The following is a 27379-nucleotide window of genomic DNA, read 5'->3' on the forward strand; positions in this document are numbered from 1 at the left end:
ATCTCTACTTCCTGAGTAGCTCATTACAGGCATGACCCACCGGTGCCCAGCTCCGTCACCCTACTTTGACATGGGTTTCTCCAAGATAGGATCTCAGAAAGTATATGCCAGCCTCACTTCAAACTGCAATGATCCTGATTTGTGCCCTGAGTATCTAGGATTACAGGTATTACCTAGCAGTGCCCAGCTATGGTACACTGGTCAGAGTCCTTTTAGGGTAGGCTACCATATACATTTACATCTGCAAATTGGGTGAACATGACCATTCCTTTCTAATTTATATCCCATTCATTGTTTTCTCTCATCTTTATGCTCTGGCTAGGAATTCAAGCAATGTATTTAAAAGTGGTTGATATAGGGTACAATTTTTCTTTGGAGGAATTCATGACTCATTTTTTGCCTGTTTTATCTTTCATTATTATATTTCTGTCATGTTATTTTTACTTTCATTTATTCCTTTAGTTTTTAGCCATTCTTAATGAGTTTTCTCTTTGTTTTATGGATGTGACTAGTGTTTGAACTTGGGGCTTCACACTTGCAAATAAGGAAATCTACTGCTTGAGCCACACCTGCAATCCATTCAGCTTCTTTGGAGATGGACTCTTAAACTATTGTCATCAAACCCCAATCCTACCAATCTCAGCTTCCCAAACACACTTGTATTGGTCTGCAGCACACAGAAGAGTTTGCATCTGTGCTGTGATTTCACCCATGAATATGTGAATAATCAGTAGCCTGACACTTGAAAAAATATTCATGGTCTTATACTATAAAAACTGGACTTGAATTAAAAACAGAAAACCTTTACATAACATAGAGAAGGAAGGAGGGAGAAAAGGAGAGACATGAAGAAACAATTTTCACCATCCATGCAAACCCATGTAGGAAAAATGCTCAATTGCAGAGGTAATCAGTAAACACAGGACATAGTCATACAGAAATGCCCTGTGGCTCTACCTGGGCAAAAGGAAATGAATTAGATCTTTGCCAGAGTTGTCAAAACACACAGTAAATACATCTAAATGTCAGGCAGACTGACTCAGGATGTAAGAGTGAATACTTATCTGCTATTTCCACATAGGACTAGAATTATAGCTTCTCTAGGTCTGAGATAGTGTTAGAATTCTGTCTCAGTGCATAACCACATGTCACTTATTCTTGCCATTAGTTTGATTTTAGAAATATTTATATGCTAATCAAAATGTAATGAATCATAATTGACATGATGCTTGGAAAATTGTATACATTACAGAGGGGTGAAATTAGGCTATTAACTGGATACACTGCTTTTCATACCTCTAATTATTTCATTGTAATTAGAATACCTACATTGTAGTTGGGCAACTGAGGCCCACACCTGTCATACTAGCTTCTCAGGAGGCAGAGATCAAGAGGATCATGGTTCAAAGCCAGCTCAGGCACATATTCTGTATTGCTCAGTAATAGCTTATAAACAGTGTTGAGAGATGGGGACTTTTTTTTTGCAGCACTAGGTTTGAATTCAGGGCCTCAGGCTTGCTAGGCAGGCACTCTTACCACCTGAATTACTCCAACAGCCCTTGTGTTGGGTGTTTTTGAGAAAATGTTTCCAACTATTTACCTGGACTGGCTTCAAACAGTGATTCCCTGATCTCTGCCTCCTGAGTAGCTAGGATTTACAGGTGTGAGGCACTGGCACCAAGCTTGCAAGAGGTATTTTCAACACTTTGACTAGTATTTCTTCAACTACTCACATCTTTCAGTATAAAATGATTTGTCATGAAAGGAACACACTTGGTTCTTTTTTTCTAATCAACTGTATCACTGTTGTTTAATTGGTGCATTTAAATAATTCGCATCTTGATTCAATTGATAGATTAATAAATAGCACATTGTAGCTGTTTATTTTATTTGAGGTACTGGGGTTTGACTTGAGGGCTTCATGCTTGCTAAGCAGGTGTCTACCATTTGAACCGTTTCCAACACTTCTAATGTATTTTATTGAAACAATTGGTGGCTGAAATTTACTGTGAGACCCTGGTAGGGCTTTTAGAGGTGAAACTCTCATATGTATGATGTCCTCTAAACCTGAATCTCTTCTAGAATTTACCTCTCAAACTGCAGGAGACTTAGACTTCAGCAGTTATCAGCTGAAGTTCAAGTTTTCCTTTCTTTGTTCTTAGGAGTTTTTTTCCCCAGGAAGCTATGATTCCCTGGGTTGATCTCTTTATTTTTCCAGTTTGGGGACAGTTGTTTGCCTGAAGAACTTAGTTGTTCATGGCTTTTGTTTAAGTACCCAGTGTATTTCTGCATTGTCATTTTATATAATTCAGCATTTTACAGGATTCTCTTGTCTCAATTCCTACATGGTTGAAATTATTCCCAAGTGGTAGCTGTGTTCATTTACAGCTTTCAAAACTCAGGTTAATATATCACTGTGCTGTATCTGCAGCAAGGCACACTCTAGAATGTTCCCAACTCCTCTTAGCCTCCCCTGCCACCATTCAAAATCAGTACTCATTATGTACGTGGTGTTGTATCTTGAATAAGCTTTATTTTAACCACTTCTCATTATAATTCCAGTCATATAGCTTACTCTGAAAGTTAATAGTTTTTTTTTTGGTGTGGAGTTTAAACTCCAGGCAGCAAGATGGCAAAACAGGCTAGAGCCAAAACTCCATTCCATTTTGCTCTGGTTATATTGGAGATGGGGTCTGGCAAACAATTTAGTAGGGTTGGCTTCAAACCTCTACTCTCTAGATCTCAGCCTCCCAAGTTGTTAGTAGTACAGGGGTGAGCCACTGGTGCCTGGCTAACTAATACTTTTACATTGTGTGTACTGAAGGTATTTTTATTCTACTTTGTTGATTGTCTTTTACCTCCAGTAATTTTAGTACATTTTATTTCTCCATCCACTTCTTATCCTTAATTTTTTCCTGTGGAAAAAATTTTTCTTACATGCAAAATTGATTTGAGAGTGGCTTCTCAAATTGTTTTAAATTTTATCTTTCCCATCCCAACTTATAATTTGTCTAAGGGTCAGGAGATAGATGAGAACACAATGCATGTGCCCTTGTAAGAACTACTTCATCCCTGCCTTGTCTGTTCTTGAAATTTGTGGAGCTGGTGGCTTATGCATGTTAATCTCTAGCACTTGGTGTGGCTACCTACCAAGCTTGAGGAACTGAATTCAAACCCAGTGACATCAAAAAAAATTCCCCACCTCCCAACATGTTCCACAATCTAATAATGAACACTACAGAATATGTGCCTGAGAAGCAGAATCTAGTCATAATAAGGAAGGATGAATCACTCAAAATGGCTTCCAGAACAGAAATTTTTGTGGCCTTCTGGTTCTTTCCTTGCTTACGGGGACATCTCAGAAGCTGCATGGATGCTTCCCAAATGCTCCATCTCTGTTTCCAATGACAGAAGAGTTGAAGAGCATGGTGGTGTGGAAGAGAACAAAAGAACGGACATGATGAACTTCAATCACTGAGCAAGACTGGGCAGTCATGAGTAATTAAACAAAAATTATACCTGTGAGAAGTTTTTTGGGTGGGACTAGGATTTAAACTGAGGGCCTCAGAGGTTCTTAGGCAGGCCCTCTACCCTCTACAAGTTGAGCAACTCTGCCAGCATTTTTTGTAAGGCAATTTTTGAGACTATGTCACATATTAATTATAAATATATTTTAATTAGTGATTTGAATACACAACAAACCAGTATTTTCCATTTCTGTTCTGATGTCATTTTCAAAATTAAAAATATTACTGTGCTTTTTGGGGGGTGGGATAGCAAGGGGCTTGAACTCGGCCTTCACACTTGTCAGGCTGGCGCTGTTACCACATGATCCACTCTGCTAGCCTTAGAAAGTATACTACACAAGCTCAAAAAGTGAGTTCTAAGCCCAGAAACAGATTTATTATGTGTTCCATGTCTGGCAAGGAACCAGTGCTAATTCAATCACATGCACAACAAACTTGTGCAACTAAGTGACTGCCCATGCAAGGGATTGACTCTCCTTATTTTCTTTCAACGTTACATGACTGTGACTTGGTTCATATCTTTCAAGGACACTTGACAGAAGTAGGCTTTCCCACACTGGTAACATACACAGGGTTTGTCCCAAGGTGAGTTTCTGTATGTCTTCAAAGATCACTGGAAGAACAAAAGGGTTTCCTATATTGTTTACATTCATTAAGGAATCAGTGCAGAGTGATTTTGCTCATGTGTTTTGAAGTACCTGGATGAAGTAAAAGCTGTCCCACATTGTTTATATGCAAAGGTCTTTTCTCCATTGTGAATTCCTTCATGTAATTTCAGGTACCTAGAAGTTGTAAAAGCTCTTCCACAATGCTTGTATATATAGGTTTTCTCACTACAATGAATTTGTTCATGTGATCTAAGGCCACTGCACCAATAGAAGGCTTTCCCACATTGTTTACATTCATAAGATTTCACTCCAGTGTGAATTTGTTCATGTTGTCAGAGGTAATTGGATGACCTAAAGGTTTTTCCACATTGCTTACATACAAAGGGCTTCTCTCCAGTGTGACTTCTTTCATGTGTTTTCAGGTAACTGGAAGAACTAAAAGCTTTTCCACACTGCTCACATACATAGGGTTTTTCACCACTGTGAGTTTTTGTGTGTCTTTGAAGATTACTGGACAAACAGAAGGATTTTTCACATTGTTTACATGCATAAGGGTTTGCTCCAGTGTGAATTTGTTCATGTGTTTTCAGGAACTGTATCTAGTAAACACTTTTCCACATTGCTTACATGCAAAGGGCTTCTCTCCAGCATGAGTTCTTTCATGGGTTTTGAGGTAACTAGAAGAACCAAAAGCTTTTCCACACTGCTCACACACATAGGGTTTCTCACCACTGTGAGTTTTTAGATGTCTTTGAAAGTTACTAGACCAACAGAAGGATTTCCTACATTGTTTACATGCACAATGTTTTGCTCCAGTGTGAAATCTTTCATATTTTTTGAGGTTCGTCCAGGTGGATGAAGTAAAGACTTTTCCACATTGCTTCCATATAAAGGGCTTCACTCCAGAGTGAAAACATTCATGTTTTTTCAGGTAACTGGAAGAACTAAAACCTTTTCTATGTTGCATGCATACATAGAGTTTCTCTGAAATGGAAGTTCTTCCATGGTTTTCAACAGCACACAAATTTGAGATGGGTTTCCCACATTGCTTACAAACATATGGTTTTCTTCCACCACTAGTTGGTTCATGTTTGCAAAGGCCACTAAAATGAAAGGAGACTTTTCCACATTTCTTACATAGAAAGGATATCTCTCCAGGGTGACTTCTTTCATGGCATTTAAAAAATGTGGAATCAGAAAAGGTTTTCCCAGAACCCAGAACCCTTCCATTTAAGTGCCTTTTTTTCATATTCCTGATATTCATGTGGCTCAGATCCACTCTGAGTTCTGATGGACAGACTCAGGGATGGATGCCTGATGAAGACTTCTGTACACACACAGTTGTCATTTGTTCTCACTGCAGCAGGAGTATTATTGCTCACAATATGATCTGGAGTATGGCTGAAGACTTCTCCACACTGAATATCTTCTTTCTGTTCACAGAATCTCCCTACCACTTGACCTCTAGAAATAATGAGAAACACATTACTAAGCTATATTTTCAAATACATACCAGGAGAAGTAATGATTTTATGCCCTGAAAGAATTTTTGACCACGCAGGATGGTTCCAGGACATATATTATCAAACCAGTGGCATGGTTATGGGTATCTAAAGATTCCATCCCAGTATTTTGCAAACATTGACTATTTACTTTACATTAGTAAAGTATTAGTAAAGTATTAGTATTAGTATTGTACATGGAAAGGGTGTGAGCAAAATCATTTAGATTTTGAAGTATTTGCATAATCCTAAGAAGCTATTTTTCAACAAATGCACCATATATTCACATCATGAAAGAAAGTTCATAAAATCATATTTCCCACAATTTATTGAACAAAAAATTTGTACATTAAAAAGCAGATTATCACTTGGGGCATCATGGTGGTACTACACAGTTCTGATATTGGAAAATTTTGGATTGGAATTTTCAGGATTTATTTTTGTGTGTAGTACTGGTGTTTGAACTGAAGGCCTCACAGTGGCTAGACAGGCCTTTACCACCTGCACCAGTCTGCCAATCCTTTACGGATTTTTGAGTTAGGATTTCAAGAATTATTTTCCTGAGGATGGTTTCAATTTCAATTGTTCTGATCTATGCCTCCCAAGTACCTATGATTACAGGTATGATACTCCAGCATGTTGGCTCATGGTGGTGCAACAACAAGAAAAAAAAAACTTGTTTTGTTTTTGGTTAAGGATAAGGTTTGAATGCAAAGCATACTGCTTGAAAAGCATCCCTCACACTTGCTGGGTTAGCAGTACACTGCTTCATTTAAGAAAGTCTACCAGTCCACAACATAATTTTCTTTTTGACAAACTTAATTCTAGGTTGTCAGAATGGCTCAAGTGGTAGAGCACCTGTCCAGCAAGCTGGAGGATCAGAGTTCAATCCTAAGCACAAAAGAAAAAAATGTAATTTCTCTTTGACTGTTTTAATTCATCTTTTCTTATGTATTGGGGTTTGAACTTGGTGCTTCACACCTGCAATGCATGCACTCTATCAGTTGGGACACACCTATATCCCTCTTTGTTTCTTAAGTGACATACCCTCTTGATCCTCTTCATTTACCCTCTCCCCTGTCACTACTGACTTCCCCTTCACATGACCTGTTTCACATTCCTTTCCTTCACTGACTATGTGAAGGAGTGAGTTTGCTTTCTGTTGTGAGTGCAAATTACCTTAGATTTCTTCTGGAATTTCTGTAAACCTCTTCATTGTTCTGATCTTCCTCTTTTATTTTGTTGGCTTTATCTTATAAAATAGGGACAGAAGAAGACGACATTTTGAAAAACATTAGTATAGGATAACTACTAGATTTTAAGTAGGCTTATGTTATAATGTGCCAACATCTGGTATATTCCCTGAACTTACGGTTGCCACACTCCAAATTATTCCAAAGCATTGAAGAGCAACCAACACTGGTTCTCTCATTGACTAAGAGAATGAAGTCATCCTTACCAACAGAGGCCAGGTTCCTGAAGGTTTCCACCATCACATCCCTGTACAGCTTCTGTTGTGAAGGATCCAGCAAAGCCCACTCTTTCTGGGTGAGCCTGACAAAGACGTCATCAAAGGTCACAGATGCATCATGGCCACATGTTATCTGTTTTATAAAGTAAGTGTACCTTATTTATAGATCTCAGGCACAATTCTTCCATTACCAAGAATACACAGCTTTACAAATGTTCTCAGTCTCTGGCAATTTCTCCACCACTTTTATGCTACTTTCAAGTTGGACATATGTAAAAGATAAAGCACACCTTTATATGAGTAAAAACTACATTGTTTTAGATACTACAGCATTGATTTAATTTTCTAAATTTACAACTCTGAACTTGGGACAAAATACTGTGGTTTATGATGTTGGAAAGGGATGGGTTAATTTTAGTAAAGAGTACAATTATTTAAACACTAATATTGTATAAATTGTAGAGAAAAGGGGCTTTTAATGTTCTTTTTGTGGGTGTGTGTGTCTGGGCCTTGCTAGGCACACACTCTGTGGCTGAGCTACACCCCCAGCCCTGTCTTTCCTTTCATAGTCTCCTCCCTTATATTCCTCTACCCAAGCAATTTTTAAGCAACTACCTTAAATACACATTAGTGTTTAACATTTAAAAAACAATTTAAAACTCATCAAATTAAAATCAGTTTGTTATTGGAACGAACAATAATTACTCTCTAGAGATGGTCCCTTGGGCATCAAAGAGCCCATGTTTTGTGTCATTTTTCTAACATTAGGGAGAAAACACATAAAGTTCCAGTTAGAGCAGAGCTAATGACTCTTTTCAAATTTCACACTCAACTTTGAGAAAAAGACACAAATATATTTTAAGTGATGGCAATAATATCTTGGTAAATAGTTATAGGGGTGTGGCCATTGATGATTCATCTGCTTATAATGAAAGTGTAGACAGTTTCCTGCACTCCCCCCTCAAACCAGAGAATTTTACCTGAATCATACACTTTGTCCTCTGACAATGCTTCCCCACTACTTCCATCAAGTGCTCTTTAGAAGAAATGAGAGTACATTAATTTCTGTGAAATGTTGTAGTATACTTTCACTTATTTTGCAAAAGCTGTTATTCTAACACCAAGGTTTCTTAATAAGTTCTCCACACCTCATTTATACATGTGGAATTAAATAAGAACTTGAATATTGCATTTGTTTTTTCACTCATAATATAATCCTTTTTAAAATTTGAATTCTTCTGAAATGAGTTTAGGCCATGAATAAGATGTTCCATTGAATAGCTTCAATAATGAAAGACACATTTTGATACACTGTGCTTTCAGAATCTCTCTTTGTCCTTCACATTAATTTTACTTAGGGTATAGACAAACATATAAATGTTTTCATCCAGTGTTGGCTCAGTGGCATTGAAAATATCAGTGTTCATGTACTATTAGACAAATGAAGTCTGGCAAGGATATGTGGCCATATAGGTCAATTTGCAGAGAAGAACTATCTGAATGAATCTGCAGTATTTTTGACCAAAAAAAAAAAAGCAACCCTCAGAAAGATTTTTTCCCTATGATCTGTAGCATCTTTCCAAAGGTGCAGAAGATATTGTACATGTCCATGAGGTATCATTATATTTTGTAGATACAGGGATGATAAAAAGCGTTGCCTTCATCAGAGAAAAACACATGGTACAGTGGTGCTATACTCATTGTTTTGGCACAGAGGCACATGGACACATCATCTATCTTAAGACTAGACTTCAGTGTCTGTGACATCTCGTGGATTTTGTCAACCATGTCACTGGAGATGACATAGGCAGTGCCAGCCCCATAGTCAGCGTAAGTTGGCCACTGGTTCATTTCAGAGCAAATGTAGAATTTGATGCTTTTAATCCTAATGGGAGGGGTACCAGGATGAGCATGACCAATCCAAAATTTTGAACACCAGTTTCTTCTAACCCATGATTGGATTCAGTAAGATTTGGCATGTGAATAAATGTGTCATCAGCAGAAGTCACCACAAGTTTGCCATGTGGACAAAAGGTGTTTGCCCAATTGAACTGCAGAAGTCTTTTAAGAGTGAGATTGTAGAAAGAATTGGTAAAGGCTTGCTGAATTATATCACTGTACACTTGGTCTTCCCAAACCAGTTTTCTTTGCAGTTCTCCTTTGAGTGCAGGAGGAGTGCCTAAGCAACCAGAGTTTTGATGCAGGCATTCAGTTAAGATCATACAAAGTTCTAGTTGCCCCACATTCTTCTAATGGCAGAGTCACTCATAGTTCTCAGGAAGTCTTTACAAATAGTAAAAGGAGGACATCTTAACCTTGACACTTCTCCTTGTGGTTAATCAAGTATGGGTGGGGAGCTCCCTCTGAGCTGTCATAAGAGACAGGATATCATTCACAAAGTCATAGCTATTCACAAGGTATTTGTAAGGGCAAGACTTCACATTTCTCATAATTGAATTATGAGTCAGTCCCATAACAACCATCAAACTGAAAAAAAAACTGGCAATTTTTACTCTTCTGTGACTAGCCAACATTCCCATATCCACTTGCGTGGTTTTTTTTTTTTTCAAGATCATATTAAATGGACTCTTACTTCATCAGGAACATAGAATTTTGTATTTTGCAGAACTTGTATGTGTAGTCATTTAAAATAGAAAAGGATCCTCTTCTTCCATGCATTAACTTCTTTGATGTCATTATCTCTGAGATTGCAGAAGAATGGAACACACCGTAGAATGAGGACATTGGAACACAGCATCCTTCCACTCTGGCATTCTTTATAGAGTTTCATTTGTGGACTCTGCTCTTTCTGTGAACATGAACTACTACTGTGTAGTGAGTCACAGGCAGGATGCTGGGAAGGCTTCAGAGATGGTCCAGGTGGAGATCCTCCATTAAAGAATCAGTAAGTGTTTTCCTGCAGGGTGGAAACTGGACCAAGTTCAAGTCTTGTTCCCCAGAGTTCAGCTTTCCTCCCTGAGGCAGAGAGCAAATCATTGATCTCAAGAACAAAAGCTGTGGGCTACAAGTGCCAGGTGAGGCCTGGACAGCCAGAGCCTGCTGGGGTTGCCTTCTTGTAGGGAGCCAGCTGCAGTGGCCAAGTAGGGCAGGCCAAATCAAGGGACCTGGCCAAGGCGGGTCACTGCCACAAGAACTTGTGTTAGCAATTTTCCAGTAGGGTCTCATGAACTATTTGTCCCTACTGGTTTCATACCATGACCCTCTTGATCTTTGCCTCCTGAGTAGCTAGTACTACAGGCATGACTCATTGTCACCAGGCTTCAGAAGGAACTTGTGGGCAGGTATTAAGTAGTAGCCATCAAACCAGCTCTCAGAGTCTCATCATCCAGGTGGTTTTGTGGGTTCCTCTAATCAGTAGACTCCATCTAATGAGCATGTCAGAATACAGCAAACATGCAGAGGGAAAACACATGTGGAGCCAATAGCTTATTGTTTCCTCAACTCTTTGAGGAAATCAAGCCATTTTCCCACTTAGGCCAGTGAGGTGACTGTCCCAGTATTTCCCAGATGCCAGAAGCAGAGAAACTTCAGTGCAGCATGTGTCAGCACAGTTGGTGTGAACTCTGTTGTGAGGTCTAAGTGACAGGAATTGTTATAGAGTTGCTAGTGTCCCAGTCTAGAAAAAGAAATTAGAGTCATCCATCCATGGATGGGCATCCATGTTCTTCTGATGCTTTGCCAAATCATTCCAATGCAGTGTCATTGCAGTGTGATAAGATAGGAGAATGTATGGAGTGTAAGAGTGTGATGACCATAAGTGGAGTGATCATTTGGGAAACAGCATTGAGTCAATTTGTTATGAACTGAGTCTGGAGATCCAATATGTGAGTCTCACCCTTCCAACTAGAAATGTATGTAAGTTGTTTTAGGAGTTGGTGACATTGAGGATGTGACTGTGAACTTCATCCTGGAGGACTGGGCTGTTCAAGATCCTTCCCAGAAGAAGCTTTACAAAGATGTGATGCTGGAAACCTTCAGGAGCCTGCCTGCTGGAAGTAAAGACATTACCATTCCCATACTTAGTCAATCAGAAAGCAAGTATTTCTTTGATATTGGTGTTGTCGAATCATTTGGATTATGAGAAACACACATTTTCATGAAAATAGCAGTAGGCAAATGTCTTCACACCATGAATACAACAGGTTTGGTAATTTTACTATAATGTAATAATTAATAATGATTTTCCTTGGTCTAAATTTTAGGAAAGCATTAGAAGAACAAACACTGAAAATGACTACAAAAACTTCAGGACCAATCTAAGGTAAATTCAACAACAGTAGACAGCAATGTCTCTTCAGAATCTTGGTGGTACTTCCATATCTACAATTAACTCTATTCCACATAGTAATATCATCAATCAGTACCAGTCTTAATAGGACTTTATTGTTGTGTGATACACTCCCTATACCAAAGTCTTAAGAAAACATATTAATACATTTCAACTAATATTGTAAATGGAACACAGTCTTTATACAGTAAAACTCTGACAAAATGACACTTGTAGCAGGCATCATGGTACTTCAGATCTCTGGTTCTCATATTAGAACAATTTGCATTTGGGATTTTCTGATTATGTATGTTCAACCCATAAGAGGTTTTGGAGGAAAGTTTCTGAGAGTAAACTAATTTGAAGTTGGAAGATTTTGCATCATTTCCTTCTCTTTAAAATGTCCTATAACACCAAGATTCTGAAGAGACATTTCTGTCTACTGTGTGTTCAATTTACCTTAGATTTGTCCTGAAGTTTTTGTAGTCATCTTCAGTGTTTTGTTTTTCTAATGCTTTTCCTAAAATTTAAACCAAGGAAAATCAGTATTAATTATTACAACACTACAGGAAAATTACTAAACCATGTATTAATGATTTCAAGACATTTTCCTACTGCTATTTTCATGGAAGTATTTGTTTCTCATAAACAAAATGATGTAACAGCACCAATAAAAAAGAAACACTTGCTTTCTGATTGACTAAGTAAAGGAATGGTAATGTCTTTACCTAGAGCAGCCAGGATCCTGAAGGTTTCCAGCATCACATCTTTGTAGAGCTTCTTCTGGGAAGGATCTTGAACAGCCCAGTCCTCCAGGGTGAAGTTCACAGTCACATCCTAAAAAGTCACCCACTCTTAAAACACCTCACATACATTTCTAGGTAGAAGGGTGAGAATCACATGTGGGAGCTCTAGACTTATTCATAACAAATTGACTCAATGCTGCTTCCCAAATGATCATTCCACTTATGGTCATCACACTCTTACACTCCATCCATTCTTGTATCTTATCACACTGCAATGACACTACATTGGAATGATTTGGCAAAGCATCAGAAGAACATGGATGCCCTGTGTGTGGCTGGGTGACTCTAATTTCTTTTTCTAGACTGGGACACTAGCAACTCTATAAAAATTCCTATCACCTAGACCCCACAACAGAGTTCACACCAACTGTCCTGAGACACGCTGCACAGAAGTTTCTCTGCTTCTGGTATCTGGGAAATATTGGGATGGTCACCTCACTGGTCTAAGTGCAAAGATGGCTTGATTTTCTCAAAGAGTTGAGGAAACAATAAGCTATTGGCTCCACATGTGTTTTCCCTCTGCATGTTTGCTGTATTCTGACATGCTCATTAGATGGAGTCTACTGATTAGAGGAACCCACAAAAACCACCTAGATGATGAGACTCTGAGAGCTGGTTTGATAGCTACTACTTAATACCTGCCCACAAGTTACTTCTTAAAGGCTGTGACAGTGGGTCACGCTTATAATCCTAGCTACCCAGGAGGCAGAGATCAAGAGGGTCATATGTAAAGTAGTAGGGACAAATAGTTCATGAGACTCTACTGTAAAATACCTAACACAAATTCTTGTGGCAGTGCCCCTGCCTTGGCCAGGCCACCTGATTTGGCCTGCCCTACTTGGCCTCTGCAGCTGGCTCCCAGCACAAATGCAACCTCAGTGGGCTCTGGCTGTTCAGGCTTTACCTGGCTCTTGTTTTGAGATCAAAGATTTGCTCTCTGCCTCAGGGAGGAGTAATGATTTTATGCCCTGAAAGAATTTTTGACCATGCAGGATGGATCCAGGAGATATATTATCAAACCAGTAGCATGGTTATGGGTATCTAAAGATTCTATCCCAGTATTTTGCAAACACTGACTATCTAATTTACATTTAAATGCATTTGAGTATTGTAAATAGAAAATATGTGAGCAAAATCCTTTATATTTTGAAGATTATAGGCATCAATCAAAACACTGAATTCATTTGCTGCAAATGCACCATATATTCACACCCTGAAAGAAAATTCCTATAATCACATTTTTCACAATTTATTGAATGAAAGGTTTTTTACATAAAAACTGCAGATTATCACTGGGGTGTCATGGTGGTAATACACATTTCTGATACTGGAAAATTTTGGATTGGAATTCCCTGGGTTTTTTTTGTGTGTAGTACTAGTGTTTGAACTGAAGGCCTCAAAGTGGCTAGACAGGCACTTTTCCACCTGTACCAGTCTGCCTGCCCTTTAACGTGTTAGGGATTTATGAGTTAGGGCTTCAAGAACTATTTGCCAGAGGATGGTTTTAAATTTCAATCATCCTGATCTATGCCTCCCAAATACCTGTGATTACAGGCATGATACACTAGCATGTTGGCTCATGGTGGTGCAACAACAACAACAAAAAACACTTCATTTGTTTTTGGTTAAGGATAAGGTTTGAAAGCAAGGCATACTGCTTGAAAAGCAACCCTCACACTGGTTAGGTTAGCACTACACTGCTTCACTTGAGAAAGTCTACACTCACAAAACATCCTTTTCTTTTTGACAAATTTAATTTTGGTTGTCAGAATGGCTCAAACGGTACAGCACCTGTGTAGCAAGCTGAAGGCCCAGAGTTTAATCCTGGGCACAAAAGAAAAAAAATGAAACTTCTCCCTGACTCTTTTAATTAATCTTTTCTTATGTATTCGGGTTTGAACTTGGTGCTTCACACCTGCAATGCATGCACCCTATCAGTTGGGACATACCTATAGTCCTCATTATTTAAGTGACACTTCTTGTTCCCCCTAGTTTTTTATGAATATTTTTAGTGCTATATGGCATTTATATGTAGGATTTCATTGTCAGATTTCCATATATACATATATTATATCCCAGTTTGTTTCATCCCATCTTTCATTGTTCTTCCTGCCCCATTCCCCACCTTAAAATAACTTCAATAGGTTTCACTGTTCCATATATGCATGTGCAGATAGTACATCAAACATGGTGGGGGAGTGGCTAGCTCCTGTAATCCTAGCTACTAGGGAGAGTGAGACTTAGAGGATCCAGGTTCAAGGTCTGCCAGGGCAAATATTTCTCAAGACCCATGTCCAACAAACCCAGAGCAAAACACAATGGAGGTATGCCACAAGTGTTAGAATGTTTGCCTTGCCAGTTCCAAGGAGAGAGTACAAATCACAACTCCTTCCCCCAACCTGCGAATAAAGGCAAATCAACCATACCCTTTTGACCCTCTTCATTTACCCTCTCCCCTCTCACTACTGACCTCCCCTTCACATGACCTATTTCACATTCCTTTCCTTCACTGTCTATGTTGCTTTCTGTTGTGAGTGCAAATTACCTTAGATTTCTTCTGGAATTTCTGTAAACCTCTTCTTTGGTCTGAGCTTCCTCTGTTATTTTGTTTGCTTTATCTTGTAAAATAGAGACAGAAGAAGAAGACATTTTGAAAAACATTAGTATAGAATAACTACTAGATTCTAAGTAGGCTTATGTTATAATGTGCCAACATCTGGTATATTCACTGAATTTATGGTTTCCACATTCCAAATTATTCCAAAGCATTGAAGAGCAGCAAACACTGTTTCTCTCATTGACTAAGGAAATGAACTCATCCTTACCAACAGAGGCCAGGCTCCTGAAGGTTTCTACCCTGTACAGCTTCTGTTGTGAAGGATCCAGCAAAGCCCACTCTTCCTGGGTGAACCTGACACAGACGTCATCAAAGATCACAGATGCCTAAAACATGAGAAGTGTATTTCAAGGAGGAAGGTCAGACTGACAGTACTGAAGATAGACTTCCAGGGTTCACATGATGCTGTGGTTCTCAAAGTGTCCATTCCATGTCTTGGGCATTAAACACATGCTCTTCATGCAAACCCACACTCTTTCACACAGCACTTTTAATATTAGCCTGAAAATACCTGTGAAAACAACTGCAGTAGCAGAACAAACTGAATATTCCTGAACCGCCCCAATTTCTTATTAAAGAGTGGGTCTATAATTTCTTTCATAATGCTGAATTGCAATTTAGCTTTCACAAGACAATTAGCATCACTAGGGCTGGTAAACATGCACTGAGTTCAAGCCACACTCCCACAAGGAAAAACAAAAGAAAAAACATAACAAAAATCACTTGTCCTGAGACTATGTATTCTTAGAAATGTTTGAATACAAAGTTCAACTGTGGTTGGAACTTTGGTGGTATTAACTCATCAGGTAAAATGAAAGAGGAACTGTGTGTTTCCAAACAGTTTCCATGATCAACATGCAATTTTTTTCCAGTACTAGAGTTTGAACTCAGACCCTATACCTTAAGCCAATTCACCAGTCATTTTTTTGTGACAGGTTTTCCATGACAGGGTCTCATGAACTATTTGACAAACTGGCTTTGAATCACAATCTCCCTAATCTCTGCCTCTTTTTTGGTGGTATCAGGATTTGGATATAGGTCTTCTTCCTTGCAAAATAGCCTCTCTACCACTTGACTCATATCTCCAGTACATTTATCTCTGCTAACATTGCGGAAGGGGGTCTCTTAAACTATTTGGCCTGGCTGCTTGGAAACAGAAGCCTCCAATGTGAAAAGCCTATGTAGCCAGGATTAAAGGGATGGGCCATTGTTTCCCAGCAGCCTATCTTGTCAAGCACTGTAACTCTCTCTTTTTTCAATCCAACTGAGACTCTCTTATGTTGTACATTTTAAATTATTCATTTGAAACTGTCTTCCACAATTCACTCATTTTGTGGGTGGAGGAAAACATGTTGATTCTCTATTCCCTACTTCTCACACACTACATGTTTGAGAACACACACAGAACATTCTGAACTGTCACCTTTGTAAATTCCAGGAGTCTCAACACAACACTTAGAAATCCACAGTTTAAAGGGGCTGTGAAAATTAAAGCTAACCTCAGTGCAAGAAAGAATATTGAGGAATAACAACTCATAAAAATACAGGTTTTATGTACTATTCAGAAGAATTTCTTTCTTATGAATGAAGACTTCAAGAAAGCAATAAACGTAATTGAAGTGGGAGTAATGACACTTGCTGAGGAAGGGACATTTAAGCTGAGTTCCAAAATAATGCAGTAATTTACATAAGAAGGAGACAGGATACAGAACATATGGCAGAATGAGGAATATGTTGAATTTATTCCACCTAAGAAAAAATTTCACTGCCAACCCCTCTCCCATGTGGGTATTTCAAGACTCAGGAGTCTACTCAAGGGTTGTCATTGTGAGAAAAAGGATTGGATGGTAAATTGTACTTAATTTTAGTCAGTTTCAACTCAGCACAGTACCAATGACAGAATGCTGCACTTCCTTTACAAAAACCAATTGCATGAGTTTGAGAAACCACTTGGATGCAGAGGGTAGATTTCAGGGTGAGCCAAAAGACTCCATTTGGCAGATACTGTGCAGCTCTCCGTCAATGTGACTTATTCAGGGGGGCAATCTTGCTGCATTCCACTCATTGTATCCTGGTCCCTGTCCTCCATCTGATGTGATTTTCAAGGAACTGAAGGTAACAGTTCTGACTTTTACATTCACTTTTCTTTTCCCCCTTCTGCTAACCAGACAATGAATTCTAGTTCATGTAACATAACCAAAGAATGGGGAAAAGGAGAACGTCAATATGAACACACAGAGAAAGGTCCCCTAATCTTCATTTCCCACTGTTTCATTGCACAAAAATATTCCACTCAATGAACAACATAAAAAGCAGCCCAGTAGCTGGTTGTAAGTGGCTACTACCTGTAATCCATTAAAGCAGGTAATCCTAAAGGGAAAGGAAGAAGATACTGTCATAGGAAGGGGCCAGGGAGAAGGTGTATGTTTTTCAAACTATGACCCAAGTAGGGCACTATCTTCCACAGTTCAAGCACCTCCAAGTACACTACATTAATGTTGAATCCATCAATAGATTTGGGCCACCCAAAATTTCTCATCTTCTTTTTTTGTGTTTGTGTGTGGTGCTAGAGAGTGGATCCAGGGTGTTGTGCTTGCTAAGCAAATACTCTACCATTAAGCCACACATTCCTAGCCCGTCAAGTGCTTTTGTTGTTCTTGTTTCTCTTTTAAAACATGTTACTGTTCCAAATCACAACTTGGCATATCAACATAAAATATACAAAAGAATATGTGAATGAAGCCCATAAAAACTTGATTCCAGGCACTCATCCCAGCATACAGGAGGCAAAAGAAGGATTGTGAGTTCACTTACATCCTGGGCTACTTAGGGTGACTGACTCTACATCAAAAAAGAAAAAAAACAGGAGTCTTGCTTCATTTCCTGGGTGGGGAAAGGAAATACTTCTCTTTCTTTCACTAGCTTAAATCCTTGTCTATACTTCAACCTGTCATACTAAAATAAATAAAAACAACAACAACATCAACAACAAAAGAAAGCCATGCACAGCAAGTGCCAAGAATGTATTTGGGCTATTTGAATAATGGACCCAAATGGAAAATGTAAACTTCACAGTCTCAAAGACTATGGGAAATTATTTTACCTTAGTTGCATAAAGGAATTCAGGTATGACCAAAATGCAGGGCCAATCAAAGATTTAGATACTGCAGGTTGGTGGGTCTGGTGATCCATGCCTGCTTTCCTACCTCATAGGAACAGAGATAAGGAGAAAATATGTCAATAGGCCTTAAAAATACCCAACACAGGACTGGTGGAAGAGCTTATGTGGAAAGAGTGGCTGTCTGGCAAGTAGGAGCCCCTAGGTTCAAAACCCAGTGCTCCATCACTATGTCACATATCCCAAGACAACCTCAATGCAGAAGTCATAGCAGAATCTCTCAGCTTGGTATGCCTAGGAAGTGCTGCTTGCCGGAAATGCCTGTTATCTGAGTGATTGAGCCACATTAGGCTTGCCAAAGGACTAAACATGCCTTTGGTTAGAGATTTTTACATCTTTCCTTGCAAGAAGAAAAGAGAAAACATGAAAAAAAAATCATTCGTTCAATGTCCAAATTCGTTATTTTATAGATGGAAAAAGTTCAGGTGTCCACAAGATTACCCCAGTTTTCAGCCACCTGCAAACAGTGCTTCTTTGTGCACGATGCTAAACAGTGCAATGTCAGCCAGGCTCGTGGAAGGTTGCTCTTCTGGAAGAAGGCAACGCTACTAATCTATAAATCTTCTGAAATTTCTGTTTTCTCACACAAAGCCTTATAATTTAATGACTCTCCAAGAGAATGAACTATATTTGATTTTCTGAGGCATAAAAAATGACCTCCTATCTTCTGTTAGTTTTTCAATAACTTTTTGATTCTGGGGAAAAAAAGGAAAGTAATCTTGAATACAAGACTTGAGAAAAATGCACACATAATGTTCAAAGGAGTGAAAACTACAATTTGGCCAGGCACGCTGGTGGCTCCTATGTGTAATACTAGTGGCTCAGGAGTCACACAGCAGGAGGGGAGCAGTTTTAAGTCAGACCTGGAAAAATAGTTCATGAGACCTTATCTGAAAATCCCATCACAGAACAGGACTGGGACAGTGTCTCAAGAAGTGAGAGCACATGCCTAGAAAGCATGAGGACCTGAGTTCAAAACAATTACAAAAATTTCAAATAAAACAAAACAAGAAAACCAGAAAAAAAGAAAATAAAGCACTTTAATAGGACAGGAAGGCAGACATTAGGAGGATTAAGGTGGGAAGCCAAACCAGGGAAACAGTTTGCACAATAGTATTTCAAAAATCCCCACAAAAACCACTTGATGTAGTGTCTGAAGGATTAGAGTGCCTGCCTAGGAAGCACCAGGCATTGACTTTAAGCCCCAGTCACACAGGGAAAAAAAAAACTTGCTTCTCAGTGAAGTGAATGCATCCCCTGTAAATAAAAAATGAGACAGACATCAGATGTTTGTACTTGTAATCTTGTAGACTCTTCTGAATGAAAAACTAGACAGGACTCAGGAAGGATAATTCAGCATGCACCTAAATCAAAATTATACCTTTTATTTGGGAATGTCAGCAGGTAAAAGAAGGAAAGAGAGGGCACATATCCTTAGAAAGAGCTCACTGTCTCCAAGATTTGTAGGCTACAAAGACATATAAAATTCTACTTTTTCAGTCTGGAGTCAGTGACTCATGCCTATATTCCTAGCTACTCAGGAAGCAGAGATCAGGAGGCTTTTGGCTGGAAGCCAACCTGGGCAGAGTTTGCAAACCCCTATCTGGAAAAAAGCCATCATGAAAAAAGGGCTGGCAAACTATGTCAGGTAGGAAGAGATCCTGTCTAGGAAACTTGAGGGCTTAAGTTCAAACCCTGGTACCAACAACAACAAAAACATTCTAGAGTTTCCAAATCACAGCTTTAAACAGTCCAAAAAACCTTAGCTGTCCTAGTTACATCAATTCTTAAAAACACGGAAGAGCTTTGGACTAAGAAAGCTATACATTGTGTAATATTATACAAGAGTTTCCTAGTTCAGCAAGAAGCAACACAAAACAAATAAGGATTAAGAACATGGCAAAATGAATATACGTAGTTGAAAGGAACAAACAAACTTGTCAATGGTCAAAAGTGACAACACTGCATAAGACAAACAAACAAACATGGTTAGTGCCACCAACTGTAAAACAATTAACCCAATTCTTTTTAAGTTTCTTGCTTCCTGCATACCTGGGATCTCTGACCCACCCTTGGCCTGAGTCTACACACCATTTTGCCTGTACCATCACCTTAAGGACGGACTGACTTCAGGGGACCATGTTCTATGATCCCAGAATTGATTTTCTTCCCTTCATCATGTCCTCAACACACACACTACCTTTGAATCCTGTTTGCTCCTCCCTAGAGTGAACAGCCCTTTCGCCCTCACCTTAGAGATAAGTGTAACACCCTGCCTTTCCACCTGAGAGATTCTTAGGCAATGGCGGCTCAGAAGAGGCAGCTGCCACAGCTGCCATGAGCACAACCTTGACACGCGGGCTCAGGCAAAGCAGTTTTGACAGAAAAAAAACACAATTGGCTGAAAAATCTACAAGAGACAGATAATAAACAGACAGTGACCTGAGTCCTTACCTACTTCCTTGCCCTGCTCTGAACCTCTCTGTGACACATCTGTCACCCAGTTGTGTGAATCTCCTGCCTTGTTGCTTTTTGGTTCAGTTCTAAAGACTGTACAAGGCAGAGGCTCAGATTTCAGAAGGATGTAATTAAAGTTGTGATTTTTATGTAGGACTTCCTCACAAATTGTTGCGGGGCATCCAAAGGAATCTTTAAGGTGTGTCCTCCTGAGTTTTGGCTTGGTTTTAATGATCCTCACTGGGGAAACTCCAGTGTCCCCCTAAATTCTTTCTTCTATCACACAAAAAGCTGCCACACCGCATTCGCCATCATTTATTTGCTTCTTAAAACCAGGTGTAGAAACAGCGAGAATGGTAACCATGACGTCACATAGAGTCCCACTGTCCCCTCCCCTCCATCAGCCAGCCTGTACAAGGACCGCCATTTCCATATGTTGAGTGATGGCCAGAACTTGGAAGTCGGGGTTCATGGCCAGTGTCTGGGGACAGGTCGTGGAGTTTACATGACCTTCCCCAGAACCTGAAGACTCAGGAAAATTGGCGCCACTGAGGAGACATGGGGATCCCACCCCACTGCGCCCCATACACAGGAGCCCAGCAGAAGGCAGGGGCAGCTATGACAAGTCACCTGCTGTTGGTGACATACGGGGTCCAGCTGTCCATAGCGCACCGGGTGGCTGAGGAAGCCATTCACATCACAAATGGGACAGACTCTGCTTCTGCCTCTGGCCCAACCCCATCCTTGGGCCCAGAAGAGCGCGGGCCAAGTGGAACTGGGGCCGCGTCTGTCACCGCTGCTTCCAGGAGGCCCCCGGCCGCTGCTCTGCGACCCCAGCAAAAAAAAAAAAAATCACCATTTCCCGTTTTTGCGGTGTCATCCCCAGGCTCCTGCAGTGACAGGACACAGAACGTGAGTCTGGAACATCAGGAACTTCTCAGAACAAAAGCGGATTTTCCACTATGGCCGCTACCAGGCGGAGTGTCATGCTCTGGGCAGCGGAGATGTCCACATATCCCCGCTCCTCATTGGACAGCTCCTGCCAAAGATCAGCGTTCCTGATTGGCTAATGATCCAGGCCCCTCCCTATTCAGACCTGAGTGACAGAAGACCCCTCAGCAAACTCACTGCAAAATCCTAGTGAAAGATTCCAATTACCATTCCCCAATCCAGGCTTCCTCCCCTTGGGCGAACCTGACCCAGCCTTGGGTCTAACTGCATTGACCTGAACCATTCCAGACGCTCCGGACCAGGCACCTGCTTCTTACCACGTCTCAGTGACATCTTATGCTGTCATTTGAAATCAGTACTTTTACTATTTTGTGGGCTCTAGGAGTGCATCAAGTAGTCAATAGTGAAGTGCCATCCTGGAAAAAAATTGTGCTATCCTAAATTAACCGGCTGTTAATTAAGCAACAGAGGAATAAATTACATGTCTTTTTACAGAATACACTCTTTCCCACAAGTTAGGATTTTTGTTTTGTTTTGTTCTGTTTTTTGGTGGTATTGAGGTTTGAACTCAGGGATTCACAATTGCTAGGGAGGCTCTCTACTGCTTGCATAACACATCCAAGCTCTAAGTTGCATTTTTCAATTATATTTTGATTTATTCTAACTCTGTATGCTACTACTTTTATAAAGGATATATTGGAGGTATTTTTGTTCTACTTTGTCTTTTAGCTCCAGTAATTTTTCATTTTCTGTACTCTTTGCCCAGGTTGGTTTCAAACTTGATTCTCCTGATCTCTACCTCCTAAACAGCTAGGATTACAGCGATAACCCAGAAGAGGACTGTAAACTGCTAACATGATCTCTACTTCTATCCATGCCTGTAAACCTACCTACTCAGGAGGCAGAGATCAGGTAGATGGAGGTTTGAAGCCAGCCCACACAAATATTCCTCAAGATCCTGTCTGGAACAAAGCCATTACAAAAAAAAAAAAAAAAAGACTGGTGGATAGGCTCAAGGTGTAGTCCCTGCCCTTAGCTCAAGCCCTAGTACAACACACACACACACACACACACACACACACACACACACACAATTAAGATATCACAAAGCAAAGAAAGAGAAGCCAGGCTTTTTACCACATTTCCCAGGGAACTCCACAATCAGAAGGTTAAACACAGGCTAAACTTAGGGTGAGACACAACCCTTGCTCTTCAGTAAATATTCAGATAGTGCTCAATAGTGGTTTATTAAAAATAACTACAGCTACATGCCAGTGGCTCATGCTTGTAATCCTAGATACTCAGGAGGCAGAGATCTGGACTCATTTCCCTCAATATCCCATGCCACTGTCTCTTGAACCTTTGCATTTGCTGTCCCTTCTTCCAGGAAGCCATTCATTCACCTGCCTGCCTCACTGAATAACAGCTACACAAATCTCTGCTTTCATGTAAGATATCCCCACTGCCTAATCCTTCCTGAAGCCAAGAGCTAGTTCTGAAAGTCTTGGGCTTCCTTTATCAAAACTGACGAATCCATCATCCTCCAATATGGGGTAACTTCCAAAACTGGACCATATGGACCTTCCAAAAAGAACCATAAAAGGAAATGGTGGGGCATCTGGCAGGATGAAGCCTAATCCACTTAGAGTGAGTGGACTGCGTCCTTCAAATCCATAGTTCCACAAAGGTCTATTCTTCACTGCATGTGGTTGCATGAGGGAAACAGATCTTGGGTCACAGATGTTTACTGATGGATGTCTCTTCCACTCAGTTGGAATGTGGAATGGAACTGACAGAGGACAGTAGTAAAGGGCATGCCTAACAAAGCACTAAGCAATGAGTCAAGGCCCAGTACCTCATAGAGGAAGAAAAAAAAAGAATGTCCTCTTCATTCCTAGCTTTGAGAATTAGGTTCTAGAGATGATGCTGATGGTCCTGCCCATCAAGAGAAAATGAGATCAGGGCTCTCCAAGATCATAGGCTTGCCATGACACTCCAAGATCATAGGCAAACCAAAGACTCCATTCTCTTCTATATACACCTGAAAACACTACTTTATAATCACAACAGTGTTGTGTAAATGTCACCAAACCTTGTCCCTGATTTGTAGAATAAAGCCCTTGGAAAGAATCCATTTACTCATTTTACTTTATGCATACCGAGTTATGATTGATATTACACAATACCAGATAAACAATGCAACAAAGCTGGGTTTCTATGACTTGTACATCACTCTTACTCACATGGAGAAATGAAAGTTTGAGAAATGACTCAGTGTTCATCCATAGGAACAAAGAAAGCAACTATGCTTTGGTGTCAGATTCTTCCTAAAGGTGATCCTTATTGAGTAAAGAGGGACAACAAACCATTCCTTAAGAATCTACTTTGCTGATCTATGTGTGTTGAGACCAAAATTTAATGAAAGAAAAAACTTTGGCTTGGAAAAGGTCTGAAAATAATGGTCACAAGAAGGTGATGGTCCATGTGAGAGGACAGAACTTCAAGAACACAATGAAGGAGGAGAATTTTGGTTTGAGAACAGCACAGTGGACAGGACAACAGTTATGTTTTCTCCTCAGTCCTGAAGGGCAGAGTGTGCTAAGAAAGAAAAGAAAAATTCTCCTAAAAAAGTGGATCTTCAGAGGACAACCAGGTCCCAGTTCAGGTGTGAAGTAGACATTTATTGCAAAATATCAGGCTCTAATATTTAGTGCAGAAGTTAGAAGTCAGTATGTGAAAATGAGGGAATGGAAAGCTGAGACAGTGTGGTCAAGGGTGAACACTCATGGAATGGGGGATGAGAAGAAAATATAATAGAGACATCATGGAAGTGTTCCTAGGTACAGTCTTTTCTGTAAAAACAGGCAATCATGAACACTACTGAGTATCAAAAGCATACATCAGGATTTACATAATCTGTTTTTTGTGTATTTAGGATTTGAACTCAGGTCTTTGTGCTTGCAAAGCAAGGAGTCTACCAGTAGAGCCATAATTTTTGTCCATATTTCTATAGAAATGTTGAAGATGGTATCTTATGAATCATTAGCCCATTTGATATTGAACTGAAATCTTCCCAATATCAGGCTCCAACACACGTAGAATTGTAAGTCAGAGACATTGCTACCTGGCTACATTAGCAAGATTAGGATCTGAGGAGCACTCTTAGATGTTGGCTAAGTGAACACTTTGCAACATGTCATCTACTCAGGATTTCTCACTACAGTAAGCATGCTGATTTACATCAAATTCACCAGGGCTGACTAGAGGCTTTCCCACATTATTTACATTGATGCCAAACCCTTTCCATATGTGAATGCCTGTGTGTACACACAAACATATATGTACGTTTGTATGCTTGTGTGTATATACACATGCATTAGACATAAACACACACACATATTTTTTTTGATGGATATGGGGTTTGAACTTGGGATGTCATGCGTGCAAATCAGGTGCTTTTCCACTTGAGCCACATCTCCATTCCAGTTTGCTGTGTTTGTTTTGGAGATGGGGGTCTTGTGAACTATGCTCAGGCTACCCTGAACTGACATCGTCTCCATCACAGACTGAAAAGTAGAGAGGATTACAGACATAAGCCAGTGGCACCTGACACACTATTTAAACTTTGTATGTTAATGTCTTAGCCAGTCATGGCTTAAGCAGCTTTGAAGATCAACACTTCACAATTTCCTCCACTGCACAGATGTAAGAACATGAGATTTACTTCCATCCATGAAAATCACCTTAATCATGTTTCTTGGACACAACTTGGTATAGAACACAGCTAGGTGGAGAGTTTTTCAGATCTTTACCTTCTACTTTCCCTTGGATATGAGAATTTTGGGGGTGGAAAGGGTATTTCAATGTACCCAGGATGACCTCAAATTCTGGAGTGCTGAAATCACAGGAGTGCATCACTGCTCCCGAGTAACATTGGTCTTTATGAGGTTTCTCTCTTTACCAACCTTCTACTCAAAGCCACTTAAGTGCGAGGACTCAGGCTTCCTGACAGCTGTTCTCCCCAGGCCCGCATCAGAACTGCCCTTCCCGGTTCATTCAGAGAAAAACGCTTCTCCCAGTCCCGGCTCCGGCCCAGCCCCACCCTGCGGCCCAGAGGAGCGAGGACGAGCAGAGCCGGGGGAGGACGCACAGCACACAGGGGCCACCGCAGCATCTGGCCGGTCCCCGCCGCGGCTCTGCCACCCCGGCTGAAATCTCACCATTTCCCGAGACACCCGGCGTCGTCCTTAGGCTCCTGCAGTCAGGGGACACAGAGCGGCCAAGGCTGGGAAACCTGGGGCTTCTCCTGGCTTAGACGCGGAGATCAAGTATGGCGGTTCCTGAAAGGAAGGCAGTGCTTTGGGCAGCAGGTACGTCCTAAGATCCGCGCTCCTCATTGGACAGTTCTTACGCACTCCATTCTGATTTGGATAATGATCCAGGCCCCGCCCCTTGACGACGGGGTGAGAGGAGGGCGTTTTCTGCCAGGTTCTAGAACACAGGACAAATTCCTCCCACCGCTCCCTGCGGTCTAGGCTTCCTCCCCTTGGGCGAACCTGGCCCAGCCTTGGCTCTAAGTGTGTTGAGCAGAACCAGTCCCGACTTTCCAGACCAGACACCTGCTTCTCCCCACGCCTCCTGAACATCTTACGCTGTGCTTGCAGATCGGTACTTTTATCAAGTTTCCTCTCGCTCCCGTGTATCTGTGGTTTCCACTTGAGTGGAGACTTGTGTTAGTGTCCATCACTTCTTCATGGAGGTTTCACTGCGCTATGATCAGAGGAGCACAGAATGTGCTTTCACCTCTCTCACTCCCTCTACTCCTCCTCACCATCCCTCCCTTCTCCCCCATTTTAGAATGAATGTGCTTCATTTTGCTATTTTCATGAATACATATAATGACTTGTTCATATTCCCCTGTCATCAAATTCCCCTTTCTCTGCATCTTTCCCAATGTTTTCCACCCCAACCTGGCCCTCTTGTAAAAATTCTAGAAAATAAGCATGATGTAAACCAGCGCCCAGCCTTGGTGGCTCAGACCTGCAATCCTAGCTACTCAGGAGGCAGAGATCAGGAAGATAGCAATTGGAAACCATCATGGGCAAATAGTTCACCAGACCCTATCTCCAAAAACCCATCACAAAAGGCTCGCCAGAGGTATAGGCCCTGAGTTGAAACCCCAATATTGGAATAATAAAAAAATGTTTACATTTATTTGCCTCTGAGTCTGGTTTATTTTGCTTACTATGCTCTAGTCCATCCATTTCTCCTGAAAATTACATAATTGAATTCTTGCTTATGGATGACTAATATTACGTGTGTGTGTGTGTGTGTGTTCAAATATATATATTCTGGGCCATCTGTTCCTTTTGTCTACATGTATTTTTTTTTTTTTTTTGCTGTTACCTGATATTTTTGTTACTCTGACTCTATCATAAATTCAAAACAGGTATTATGAAACCTGCAATTTTTTTAAAGCAGCATTGGTCTTTTTGTTCAGGATTGGATTGTCTGTTTGGGGTTTTTTTGTGCTTCCATAGGAATCTTGGAATGATTTTTTTTGATTTTTGAATATGGAATGTCATTGGGATTTTGATGGAGTTGCATGGAGACTGTAGACCCCATCCAGTAATGTAGCCATGTTCACAGCATAAATTTTACCCATCCGTGAACATGGGGTAGGATCTTATCATTTTACTCTTTATTCTTTTGTTTTTTCTTTTGTCAATAGTGGTCCTTGTACTCAGGTCATTGTGATTTCTTGGCAGGTGCTCTAAAGTCTTGAGCCACTCTGTTAACCACGAGTCACTGTATTTAATAAAACCCTGCTATGTGTATTCTGTCTCCTGGTATAAGCTTTGGTAGATGGCTTTATTTCTTATCAATGTGAGGTCATTCATGTGTTTATAGGTCACTCATATAAACCAAGGCTTTGTCACATTGTTTACATACATAACTTTTCACTCCAGTGTGA

General features: G+C 40.3%; 1 pseudogene; it reads right to left on the reverse strand.

Annotated features, from left to right (window-relative positions):
* On the reverse strand, positions 1 to 26506 carry LOC141416646 (lactosylceramide 1,3-N-acetyl-beta-D-glucosaminyltransferase-like; annotated as a pseudogene).
* Between the last annotated feature and the right edge of the window lie 873 nt (positions 26507 to 27379).

The sequence above is a fragment of the Castor canadensis genome, chromosome 14, assembly GCF_047511655.1.
Source record: "Castor canadensis chromosome 14, mCasCan1.hap1v2, whole genome shotgun sequence".
In the NCBI taxonomy this organism is placed as follows: Eukaryota; Metazoa; Chordata; class Mammalia; order Rodentia; family Castoridae; genus Castor; species Castor canadensis.